Below are 13,154 nucleotides of genomic sequence, written 5' to 3'. Positions count from 1 at the left end.
TGTAGGCACGTCAGTTCCGCCCTGTGAGTCGCACATCCGGCCGGTGAAACGCACGGCGTCCCGGAAGCCCCGGAAACACCGCTACACGAGGGGTTTGCGGTCCCTACACACCTACGGACGCTATACCTTATTTTTAAATGTGAGTAATATCTGTGTTTTATTAAATAAATGGAATTTCCAAACGGTAAGTCACTATATTAGTGTTTTCTTATCTGCATAGCCTGGATACCGTTTACACCACACCTTGGAGATTTGCCTAAAGTTACCCTGTATTGTACATCGCTTGCCTAATATTACCTTAAGAGGGAGAAAGTGAGTTTTGCCCAGGAGGATTGGAGAGATTTGCTGAGAGACATCGGAGGTTTTTACCCCATATAACCAACGCTGGTTACCCCTGTAGGGGTGCCGCTCTCTGGTGGGTGCGGGCTTGATTGAGAGGGCAGCACAGATTTTTATCACCCGGCACCCACATCTAGGATCCAGCACTGGGACTCACTCCTTCCTTAATATCTATTTGGCACTTTAATATCTGCTACTGCTGCACTTTTCAGGAAGACCATCACATTGATTATAATTTATGGACTTTCGTTTATGAGATATTAACCAACAACTAGATTTATTAGTTGGCACCAATCCAATTTGTCAGTATGCGATGCATACTAGCACATTATGCCATTGCCTTGCAGCCATTATTTTTTTTTTTTTTTACAACATCCGCAGTTTACAACCGCTTTAACTTGCTGCACATTTTCACTGGTAAGTTGTACACTTGCAGAGCACTTGAAGCACAAGTTCTAGTTGACACTTTTCCAATTTGTAGCAAATTTGCGTGGCAAGTCTCTAGCATGAGCAAACTTGCAGTGGTGGATCTACAGCAAGAGCTCTGCAAGTCGCAGTGACCCCTGTGGTGGGATGACTATTAAACAACATAACTTGAACCAGAACTTGCAGCAGACTTGGGGAATGTTTGCAAAAAAAGTTGATCTGGAGTCATGCAATGTGGACTTGCTGCAATTGTGCAACAAACTCGTGAAGCCTGTCAAGTCTAGCAAAAGAGATGGGCTCAGGCATGTTCGGGATTCTTGCCTATATTGTGCACAACTGCACACGTGACGTCATTGTGTGTGTTGCTTCACGTGTCCCTGCTTGCTGAGCCTATAATTTGACACGTTCTGCCTTCTAAAACCGCCTCCCACGCCTCGGACAGTGTGTGCAGCTGCAGTCCGGTCACGGTGATAGCCAGCCACCCCCAGGCCCTGGACTCAGCCACCCACCACAGGGTGCCAGCCAGCCACAGCAGGGTGCCAGCCACCAGCCATCGACCCACAACAGGGTGCCAGGCCAGCATCTAGCAACCCACCCCACAACAGGGTGCCAGCAGCCAGCCACCCACCCACCCCACAACAGGGTTCCAGCAAGCCAGCCACCCACAGGGTGACACCAAGCCAGCCACCCACCACAGTGTTCCAGCAAGCCAGCCACCCACCACAGTGTTCCAGCAAGCCAGCCACCCACAACAGGCCAGGGTGAGTGACACCAAGCCAGCCATCCACAACAGGGTGACACCAAGCCAGCCACCCACCACAGTGTTCCAGCAAGCCAGCCACCCACAACAGGGTGACACCAAGCCAGCCACCCACAACAGGGTGACACCAAGCCAGCCACCCACCACCGTGTTCCAGCAAGCCAGCTATCCACAACAGGGTGACACCAAGCAAGCCATCCACCACAGTGTTCCAGCAAGCCAGCTACCAACAACAGGGTGACACCAAGCCAGCCACCCACCACAGCGTTCCAGCAAGCCAGCTACCCACAACAGGGTGACACCAAGCCAGCCACCCACAACAGGGTGACACCAAGCCAGCCACCCACCACAGTGTTCTAGAAAGCCAGCCACCCACAACAGGGTGACACCAAGTCGGCCAAACACAACAGGGTGACACCAAGCCAGTCACACACAACAGGATGACACCAAGCCAGCCACCCACCACAGTGTTCCAGCAAGCCAGCCAGCCACAACAGGGTGACACCAAGCCAGCCACCAACAACAGGGTGACACCAAGCCAGCCACCCACCCACCACTGTGTTCCAGCAAGCCAGCCACCCACAACAGGGTGACACCAAGCCAGCCATCCACCACAGGGTTCCAGCAAGTCAGCCACCCACAACAGGGTGACACCAAGCCAGCCACCCACAACAGGGTGACACCAAGCCAGCCACCAACAACAGGGTGACACCAAGCCAGCCACCCACCACAGCGTTCCAGCAAGCCAGCTACCCACAACAGGGTGACACCAAGCCAGCCACGCACAGCAGGGTGACACCAAGCCAGCCACCCACCACAGTGTTCCAGCAAGCCAGCCACCCACAACAGGGTGACACCAAGTCGGACAAACACAACAGGGTGACACCAAGCCAGTCACACACAACAGGATGACACCAAGCCAGCCACCCACCACAGTGTTCCAGCAAGCCAGTCACACACAACAGGATGACACCAAGCCAGCCACCCACCACAGTGTCCAGCAAGCCAGCCACCCACAACAGGGTGACACCAAGCCGGCCACCAACAACAGGGTGACACCAAGCCAGCCACCCACAACAGGGTGACACCAAGACAGCCACCCACCACTGTGTTCCAGCAAGCCAGCCACCCACAACAGGGTGACACCAAGCCAGCCATCCACCACAGGGTTCCAGCAAGTCAGCCACCCACAAAAGGGTGACACCAAGCCAGCCACCCACAACAGGGTGACACCAAGACAGCCACCAACAACAGGGTGACACCAAGCCAGCCACCAACAACAGGGTGACACCAAGCCAGCCACCCACAACATGGTGACACCAAGCATGCCATCCACCAAAGTGTTCCAGCAAGCCAGCTACCCAAAACAGGGTGACACCAAGCCAGCCACCCACCACAGCGTTCCAGCAAGCCAGCTACCCACAACAGGGTGACACCAAGCCAGCCACCTACAACAGGGTGACACCAAGCCAGCCACCCACCACAGCGTTCCAGCAACCAGCTACCCACAACAGGGTGACACCAAGCCAGCCACCCACAAAAGGGTGACACCAAGCCAGCCCCCCACAACATGGTGACACCAAGCATGCCATCCACCAAAGTGTTCCAGCAAGCCAGCTACCCAAAACAGGGTGACACCAAGCCAGCCACCCACCACAGCGTTCCAGCAAGCCAGCTACCCACAACAGGGCGACACCAAGCCAGCCACCTACAAGAGGGTGACACCAAGCCAGCCACCCACCACAGTGTTCCAGCAAGCCAGCCACCCACAACAGGGTGACACCAAGCCGGCCAACCACAACAGGGTGACACCAAGCCAGTCACACACAACAGGATGACACCAAGCCAGCCAACCACAGTGTTCCAGCAAGCCAGCCACCCACAACAGGGGGACACCAAGCCAGCCACCCACCACATTGTTCCAGCAAGCCAGCCACCCACAACAGGGTTACACCAAGTCAGCCACCCATCACAGTGTTCCATCAAGCCAGCCACCCACAACAGGGTGATATCAAGCCAGCCACCCACAACAGGATAACATCAAGTCAGCCACCCACAACAGGGTGACACCAAGACAGCCACACACAACAGGATGACACCAAGCCAGCCAACCACAGTGTTCCAGCAAGCCAGCCACCCACAACAGGGGGACACCAAGCCAGCCACCCACCCACCACAGTGTTCCAGCAAGCCAGCCACCCACCACAGTGTTCCATCAAGCCAGCCACCCACAACAGGGTAATATCAAGCCAGCCACCCACAACAGGGTAACATCAAGTCAGCCACCCACAACAGGGTAACATCAAGTCAGCCACCCACAACAGGGTGACACCAAGCCAGCCACCCACCACAGTGTTCCAGCAAGCCAGCCACCCACCATAGTGTTCCAGCAAGCCAGCCACCCATTACAGTGTTCCAGCAAACCAGCCACCCACCACAGTGTTCCAGCAAACCAGCCACCCACCACAGTGTCCAGCAAGCCAGCCACCCACCACAGTGTCCAGCAAGCCAGCCAACCACAACAGGGTGACACCAAGCCAGCCACCAACACAAGGGTGACACCAAGCCAGCCACCCACCACCGTGTTCCAGCAAGCCAGCCACCCACAACAGGGTGACACCAAGCCAGCCATCCACCACAGGGTGACACCAAGCCAGCCACCCACCACAATGTTCCAGCAAGCCAGCCACCCACAACAGGTTGATACCAAGCAAGCCATCCACCACAGTGTTCCAGCAAGCCAGCTACCCAAAACAGGGTGACACCAAGCCAGCCACCCACCACAGCGTTCCAGCAAGCCAGCTACCCACAACAGGGTGACACCAAGCCAGCCACCCACAACAGGGTGACACCAAGCCAGCCACCCACCACAGCGTTCCAGCAACCAGCTACCCACAACAGGGTGACACCAAGCCAGCCACCCACAACAGGGTAACACCAAGCCAGCCACCCACAACAGGGTGACACCAAGCCAGCCACCAACCACAGTGTTCCAGCAAGCCAGCCACCCACAACAGGGTGACACTAAGCCGGCCAACAACAACAGGGTGACACCAAGCCAGTCACCCACAACAGGGTGACACCAAGCCAGCCACTCAACCACCCACCCACCACAGTGTTCCAGCATGCCAGCCACCCACAACAGGGGGGCACCAAGCCAGCCACCCACGACAGTGTTCCAGCAAGCCAGCCACCCACAACAGGGTAACACCAAGTCAGCCACCCACCACAGTGTTCCATCAAGCCAGCCACCCACAACAGGGTAACATCAAGCAAGCCACCCACAACAGGGTAACATCAAGTCAGCCACCCACAACAGGGTGACACCAAGCCAGCCACCCACCACAGTGTTCCAGCAAGCCAGCCACCCCCCACAGTGTTCCAGCAAACCAGCCACCCACCACAGTGTTTCAGCAAGCCAGCCACCCACAACAGGGTGACACCAATCCAGCCACCAACCACAGTGTTCCAGTAAGCCAGCCACCCACAACAGGGTGACACCAAGCCAGCCACCCACCACAGTGTCCAGCAAGCCAGCCACCCACAACAGGGTGACTTCAAGCCAGCCACCCATCACAGTGTTCCAGCAAGCCAGCCACTCACAACAGGGTGACACCAAGCCAGCCACCCACCACAGTGTTCCAGCAAGCAAGCCAGCCACCCACGACAGGGTGACACCAAGCCAGCCACCCACAACAGGGTGCCAGCAAGCCACCCACACTGCCAGGCATCAGCCACTGACCCACAACAGGGTGACAGCAAGCCACCCACACTGCCATTCGTCAGCCTCCGACCCACAACAGGATGCCAGCCAGCCACCCACCCTGCTAGGTGTCAGCCACCGAACCACAACAGGGTGACAGCAGCCAGCCACCCCACAACAGGGTGCCAGCAAGCCACCCACACTGCCAGGCGTCAGCCACGGACCCACAACAGGGTGCCAGCAAGCCACCTACAGCAGGGCAGGGTGCAAGCAGCCAGCCAGCCATTTTTTTTAACCTTATTGTCTCTTTGAAATTGCAATGGAGATGGATGAAGACAGAAAAAGTAAAAGTGTGGTCTGGGACTATTTCTCGTTTCAATCATCTCCAGGAAAAGCAGCAGAGTGCAACACATGCACAAACAATATAAGCATGGGATTAGAAACTGCAAAAAACAAAAATTTGTCAAATCTTTGGGCCATCTAAGAGTTCATCATATTGAATTATATCATGCAGCACAGAAAAAACAAAATGAATATCAATGTGATTTTGAAATACCTCCTCCACTATCCCAGGCAACAATAAAAGATATATTTCAGAAATAAAACAGGTGTCACAGTCTAGATTCAGATCGAAGATCCCAACTGCTGGACAGAGTAATCACAGAGATGATGGTCACTGATAACCAGCCATTTACAATGGTGTCTGAGTCAGGATTTAAGCGGGTGATGTCCATACTTGAGCCAAGGAACACACTGAAGAGTGAGAAGTATTTTCGAACCGAAATGCTGGGAAAGATTCACCAAAAGGTCATTGATTAAGTAAAGGCTATGCTGCAACCAGAGAATGCAGTTAACTCACTCTCATTCACGACTGACTGCTGGTCACGAGGAGGACAAACAGAGTCACTAATGAATCTTACATGCCACTTCATTGAGAGTGGATGGGTAAAAAGGCAATTGGTCTTGAATACAAAAGTGATGCAAGGATCCCACACTGGGGAATATAGTAGAGAAATGTTTCTAGGCATGCTTGAAGAATGGGGAATCACCAAAGACCGAGTGATGCTTGTGCTCCTTCGAGACAGCGGAGCAAACATGCATAAAGGAATGAGGCTTGCTGATATATCAGACCTCAGTGTCATGGCACACAACACCCTCCAACTTTTAAATGATGGTCTGTCATGCCAGAGAGCTTTGATTGATATATGTTTAGAGAAGCATGAAGAGATTAAAAATGTTGTGCTGGCAAGTCTTTTGGATTCTCGATACAAGAATCATGCTTTCTCTTCTGATGATGTATTGGCTAAGGCAAAACAATGGCTGACAGAAGATATTCAACAGGAGGTGTAGGAGGTTCCTGCCGAAAAGACAAGTCCAGAACAGCATTTTAATCTGAAAGACCAGCATGCTGCAAAAACAGAAAAATGTCCAAAAAAGATGACAACGAACAGAAGAGAATCTTCTTCATCGTGGTCGAATGGATCAGGACATTTTCAGTGTTTTATTGGGGCTTCATGTGAAGGATTCTGAGGAAAGAAAATGAGGCACGCTACAAAAGACTTGCTTCCCATACTAGAAGATACCTCTCTCTCTCTGCTCCTCTGTCCTCCTCTCCTCCTGTACCAAGTGAGCATGTTAATTAAGTGGCAGCATTATATGAAAAAAACAGAAGCCCTTTAACAGGTGAACATGAACATGCTGAAATGTTCTGCTTTCTGTAGTATAATATAGTTCTACTTAACTGGGAGTATTGAAAAGTGTAGTAGTACTAGTGTCTACTCCAATCCACTGTCTAGCTTTTGTCTAGCATTCTTTCGAGCAGTTTTGCACTTACCGCAGTAGTGATTAAAATCATTGCAGTGAGTGCACTGCTGCAGCAGTAGTCCACTGACTCCAGTCCAATCCACTGCCTAGCTGTTGTCTAGCTTTTTTTCTAGCAGTTTTGTACTGACTGCAGTAGTGATTTAAAATTATTGCAGTGAGTACACTATTGCAGCTGTAGTCCACTAACTCCAATCCACAGTCTATCTGTTGTCTAGCTTGTCTCTAGCAGTTTTGCTGCCACTGACTGCACTTTAGTAGTGATTTAAAGTTATTGCAGTGAGTGAGTGCACTACTGCAGCAGTTTATGCATCATTCACAATCAGATGATGTGAAACTGATGTCCCCAGCAAGTGCAGTTTTCATGCAGTTAAGGTGTTAAGAACGAGCCATTAATGTTAAAAAATGTAATAAACATTAACATGTTCAGTAACAGATTTGTGTTGAAATTTGTGTTTATTTTGCAAAACTTTAAACGTACAAAATATAGGCCCATACCGACATGTGATGGCCAAAATATCGGTATCGGCAACGAAAAAACGTTATCGGTCGATCCCTAATTTATATATGTATGATATACAGTATGAGACATGATACTATCAATCACTGTAGCAAGCAGCTATTGTACAATAAACCCTGATAAGGTCTGATGATTGTAGTTCGCGTTTTAGTTTTTATATTTTATTTTTTTAATCTTTGAATTGAGTACAAATCAATGACATTTTGAGGGACAGGACCGACCAATTTGGGAGGTCCGGTCTGCTGTGCTTTTTTATATATATATGTGTAGCAGGTCATTTGTACTCATGGCTCTGATGAAGAGGGTCCTCTCTTGAAACGCGTCAGCCATACCAGTACGGACACCATCCATACCTCTCTGTAGCACTGGATTTAACCATGTCCTAGAGGTCACCTGATTGTATTAGGACTTTTTACATGCCTATTTGCAACCTGTGTTTGTGAGTATAATGTATGATACCTTTCTTATTCTTCAATGGTATACTGGTATCGCACGAGATCAGTGCACCGTTCTCTCGTTTTTTGTTGTTTTCCAGTATACGTGGACACCCATGGTCCTGAGAGGGCAGCAATAACCTAGATGCTACCAACACAGCCTTTTCCCTTAAAGCGGTTGTATCCCGCTTTTTGACACTTTTACCTACAGGTAAGCCTATAATAAGGCTTACCTGTAGGTATAAATAATATCTCCTAAACCGGCACGGTGCGGCGCATGCGCTCTGAAGGTCCGGGGGGACCTTCAATTAACTTGCCGGGAGCTTGCCGGAAAAATCACTCCCGCGCGCATGCGCGGGAGTGACGTCATTGCGGCTCCGGCCAATCAGCGCGCTGGAGCCGTCTCTTCCGGCCAATCAGCGCGCCGGAGCCGCCGAACCCGGAAGAGACGACGAGGGATCATGGCAGCGCCCGCATCGATGTCCGGGGGTCCGTGTCGGGGCTTCGTTTTAAGGTAAGTTAAACATAATGGGCTAGTATGCGATGCATACTAGCTCATTATGCCTTTGTCTTGCAGGTTTTTTTTTTTTTTTTTTTTTTTTTTTAATAGGGTTTACAACCGCTTTAAAGTGGAACTTCACTCTCTCAATCAACATGGACTATTTGTAATCCTTATGCTACTGGCATAAGTAAATAGATAGGAAAGTATATCATATTTACTTGTCTTACACTTCTTCAGTTACTTTCTGGTTTCCATGCCTCAGAAAATGATGTCATACATCCCAGGAGGGAGGGTTCTCAGCTCAGCCAATGCCTGAGATGCATTCCAGGAAGTAAATTATTACTCAAGATGGCCACGGCCAGAAATGCTAGGGGGCGTTTTTGCAAAATAATTTCTCAGCAAAGTAAAGCATGGAGACATGGATGGATGGGGGAGCTTGTTTTAAATACAAAAAATGAATGAAATTGTGTTTTTGGTTTGTGGTGCTCAGATGCAGTGCCGTTCCACTTTGAGCACAGGAGAATTCCTTGGTTTTGTTGTGATATTAGTGCCTGTTTTCTTACAGTGCTGTACAGCAGGGATCCTAGAACTACGGCCCTCCAGTTGTTGTGGAACTACACGTCCCATGAGGCATTGTAAAACTCTGACATTCACAGCCATGATTAGGCATGATGGGAATTGTAGTTCCTGAACAACTGGAGGGCCATAGTTTGAAGACCCCTGCTGTACAGCAATGCACACTAAAAACACATCATACAGGTGTTGATTTAGCCTAAAATAATTTCTTTTGCATTTAGAAATGAACTGAAATACATTAATAAAAAAAAAAAACATAAGTAGCAGCCATTTGTTATGTTCTACTTCATCTGTATGATTTGTGTGAAGTCTGCAGTTACTACTCACTTGTTTCTGTCTCATGTCCTCTGTGCAGGAAACAATCTAGAGGCACATGATCAATGAGAGTCTTTCTTTGCATGTGCTTACTACAAATCCCATGATTCATTGCAGCCACTTCCTGGTTTACAGACCCTCCCTCCAGCTACAGTGTGACAGCATGCCTTACTAAGCAGTGTGAGAAGCATTAGCAGTGATCAAAGTAGGATAAGGGTAAGTACTTTGCTGCTCTAATCTCTTCTGAGCAATTCCACTGACCACACATAGTGCATGGCTCATCCTTCTTGGTTTGGGAAGTAGTGTTCTTTTATTATACATTGAAAACCTTTAAAGTTCATGGCATTTTTTTATGATTAGTGAAATATTTGTGCGTGTTTGCCCCATCTACGTAACTAGAAAATGGCTATATATCGTATAACTATTATATCATAGCTAAGCTTTATTGATGCAGGCTTAAGATTAGACATGATGATTTTATATGTTGTGACATTTCCGGCTCACTGTGTACTGTATATAAAACTGTTGTTTTTCTCTCTTTTCTAGATGTGGCACTTCTAACGACAGCCTAAAGCTTGTCATAAAGTGGATCTTCACTCTCTCAGTCAACATGGGTTATTTTTAATTCTTATGCAGCTATCATTAGCAAATGGATAGGGAAGTAAATCAGATTTACTTTTTTTTTTTCATTTCTTCAATTACTATCTGTTTTCCATGCCTAGGCAAATGATGTCATACAACCCAGGAGTCTTCAGGAGGGGAGGTAGGGTTCACCGCTCAGCCAATGCCTGAGCCAGGGGCAGATGGATTCCAGGAAGTAAATGCTACTTGAATCATCTGCCCCTTACTCAAGGTGGCCACTGCTAGAAATGCCAGGGGGTGTTTTTCAAAATGATTTCTCAGCAAAACAAAAAGCATTGAGACATGGATGGATGGCGGAGTTTCCTTTGAATATTAAAGATTAATAAAATCGCATTTTTGGTTTGTGGTGCCCAGATGCAATGCAGTTCCACTTTAAAGAGGAGTTCCAGTCCCCTGTGGAAAAAACAAAAACTGTAGTTGCTGACTTTTAAAAAACAGCCGCTCATCTGTCCCAGGATCCAGCGGTGAGCTCACTCCAGGCGGCCTCAGCCACTGTCTTCAGTGCCTGGCGCCGGCATCTTCACTATGGTAACCTGGCTGTGCCAGCTTGCAACTTCACAGCTGGATGCATGAGTCGCGCATTGTGAGTGGTGGATGCAGTCTTCTGAGACCTGTCAGTGTCCCAGACGACTGCAGGGGGAGGGAGGAAGGTGAAACAGAAGTGGGAAGCGGGTACCTGTCAAAGTCGGGTACCCCCTCCTGCCCTCCTCAAAAGTGCCAATTGCTTAAAGAGGAAGTAAACCCTCCTCAGGAAGTTGTACCTATAGGTAAGCCTATATTAAGGCTTACCTATAGGTACTGTAAATATCTCCTAAACATGCACCGTTTAGGAGATATTTACCTTTAATGCAGCCAGTGACGTCACTGGCGCATGCGCTCTGAAGGAACGGCAGATCGTGCCGTTCCTTCAGAGCCCCGTGCCGTGACCGTCGGCTCCCGCGCGCGTGCGCGGGAGTGACGTCACCGCGGCTCCGGCCAATCAGATGGCCGGATGCCGCGATCCCAGAAGACGGGCGACTATACATGTCGCCCATCATACAGATAAGCGGACGGCACGGCGGGGGCTCGTTCTAAGGTAAGTATTTCATAATGAGCTACTATGCGATGCATACTAGCTCATTATGGGTTTCTCTTTCAGGATGTAAAGAAGAGAAAAAAATTTTTTCTCGGTTTACAACCTCTTTAAGATTAACGGGGGGACAAGTCCGTAAAGCAGAACTTCCCCTTTAGGGTGGCACTTCACTTTAAAGTGATACTAAAGTCTCGTGTTTTGTTTTTTTGCTTAAAAATAACAAACCTGTTATAATAACCTGCTATGTGCAGTTGGTCTTGCACAGGGCAGCCTGGATCCTCCTCTTCTCGGGTCCCTCTGCGGCACTCCTGGCCTATCCCTCCTGTTGAGTACCCCAAAAGCAAGCAGCTTGCTCGTAGCATCATACTCAAAAAGACTTGAGGCTGTAATTGGTTCCAAAGGTGCCTGAACAAAGTATTGAGCAAAGGCTGTGAATACTTATGTGTGTGATTTTTTTTTTTTTTTTTTTTTTTTTTTTTTTTTTTATAATTTTGCAAAGATTTCAAACAAACTTATTTCTCATTGTCATTATGATGGGGTATTGTTTGTAGAATTTTGAAGAAAATAATTAATTTAATCCACTTTGGAATAAGGCTGTAACAACACAAAATGTTGAAAAAGTGGACCACTGTGGATACTTTCCAGATACACTGTATGTAATCTATCTATCCATCCATCCTCAGTGGTTCCCTTTTAGTTTTATTGGTATAGTCAGTAAATGGAGAAGAATGAGTGTACAACATAGCCAGAGTGTAACAACACCTATTGGAGAGTAATGTGAACAATTAATTCGTTTTTTGGTAACCCCTTCTTGTCTAGCCCTAGCGTCCTTTTAACAACTTTTTACACATGGTGGGGGCTTCAGAAGGACTGTTAAATTAGTTCACCACTGTAATGTCACACGATTGGGAACCAGTAAGGCTGGCCATACACTATACAATTTTCTTATTCAATTTCCTATAGATTTACCTTAAACTACGTAGTGCAAGGGCCTGCCTGACTGCATACAAATTGAAAGTGTTTAGGTTTGACCCTATATTACATGGTTTTGGTAAATCTAAAGGAAAGTTGAACAAGAAAATTGTATAGTGTATGGCCAGCCTTAGATTAGAGATTGGGAGCTGTCTATGAAAGCTTGGTCACCCATAGACCTAAATGTGTGTCATGTGGGCCTTAAAGCCCACCTTCTTTGCCAACATTAATATGCATTACGTAGCAGCAAGAGGTTAAGATTTGTTTTTAAGAGGATGAAAGCAATAACAGCAGATACCATTACACCCTTTTGCTAGTGTTATTGCCTATTTTTATGTGCAAGTAATCCATATGGCCACTGTGAAGGTAAGACGATTATTGGGATGTATGCATTTATGCAGAATTGTGGTTTTCATTTAAATTTTTTTTTTTAATATGTCTAGCAGGTGAGGAAACCAAACCTATATTGTGGTTCTCCATTGGTCTTGTGAAAAGCTTCCTCCGGGATCATGGTCACTTTTGCTAATCACGAGGACCCTTACAAGTATACACTTAACATGTAATACCACTTGTTTGATCATAAATAGCAACTGTACTTTCCCATTAAATTCTAAGAAGTAATTTATATTAACCTCAAGTGCAGATTACTTATTTTTCTCAATGACCTTGTTCTCCCAAGTTCATGGTATTAGTTATGGTGCTCAGCATTCCACCATCTCTCAAAGGATCCAAGCTGCCCGCAGGTGAGCCAGCTCCAACGGCATGACCTGAAACAGATTTATTAGTGAAGAAGAGACTGATTTACACTCTAAACAGATGCATTATAAAGAAGTATTCAGGCTCAGGTTTCGTGCAGTCACAGTGTGACTTTAACCTCTTCACACTGGCGGTACGCAGATATGCAGCCTTTGGGTGGGTGAGCCTTAACAGGGAGTGGCTGTACATATGCGTACCAGCATGTAAACAAAGCTGTGCCAAGAGCATGCACCCTGCTCGCTCCCTCCATAGTTACCAGAAGCTGATGGAAAGCTCCTGATCTCTACTTGCAATCGGGAGCTTTACGATCATGTGA

At 48.0% G+C, this 13,154-nt stretch overlaps 1 protein-coding gene across 1 annotated transcript in view; it reads right to left on the bottom strand.

The window, feature by feature from the left end:
• The window catches only part of GTPBP3 (GTP binding protein 3, mitochondrial), a 135,428-nt gene extending 125,999 nt beyond the window's left edge, over positions 1-9,429 (bottom strand). Inside the window, exon 1 of the mRNA XM_082268167.1 lies at positions 9,409-9,429. The gene's annotated coding sequence lies outside the window, so the exon portion shown is untranslated. The remainder of the gene's footprint in view (positions 1-9,408) is intronic.
• Between the last annotated feature and the right edge of the window lie 3,725 nt (positions 9,430-13,154).

Source organism: Pelophylax lessonae, assembly GCF_965119305.1.
Source record: "Pelophylax lessonae genome assembly, chromosome: 1".
Classification (NCBI taxonomy): domain Eukaryota; kingdom Metazoa; phylum Chordata; class Amphibia; order Anura; family Ranidae; genus Pelophylax; species Pelophylax lessonae.
The sequence above is the reverse complement of the archived record's forward strand: the minus strand, read 5'-3'. Positions and strand labels throughout refer to the sequence as shown.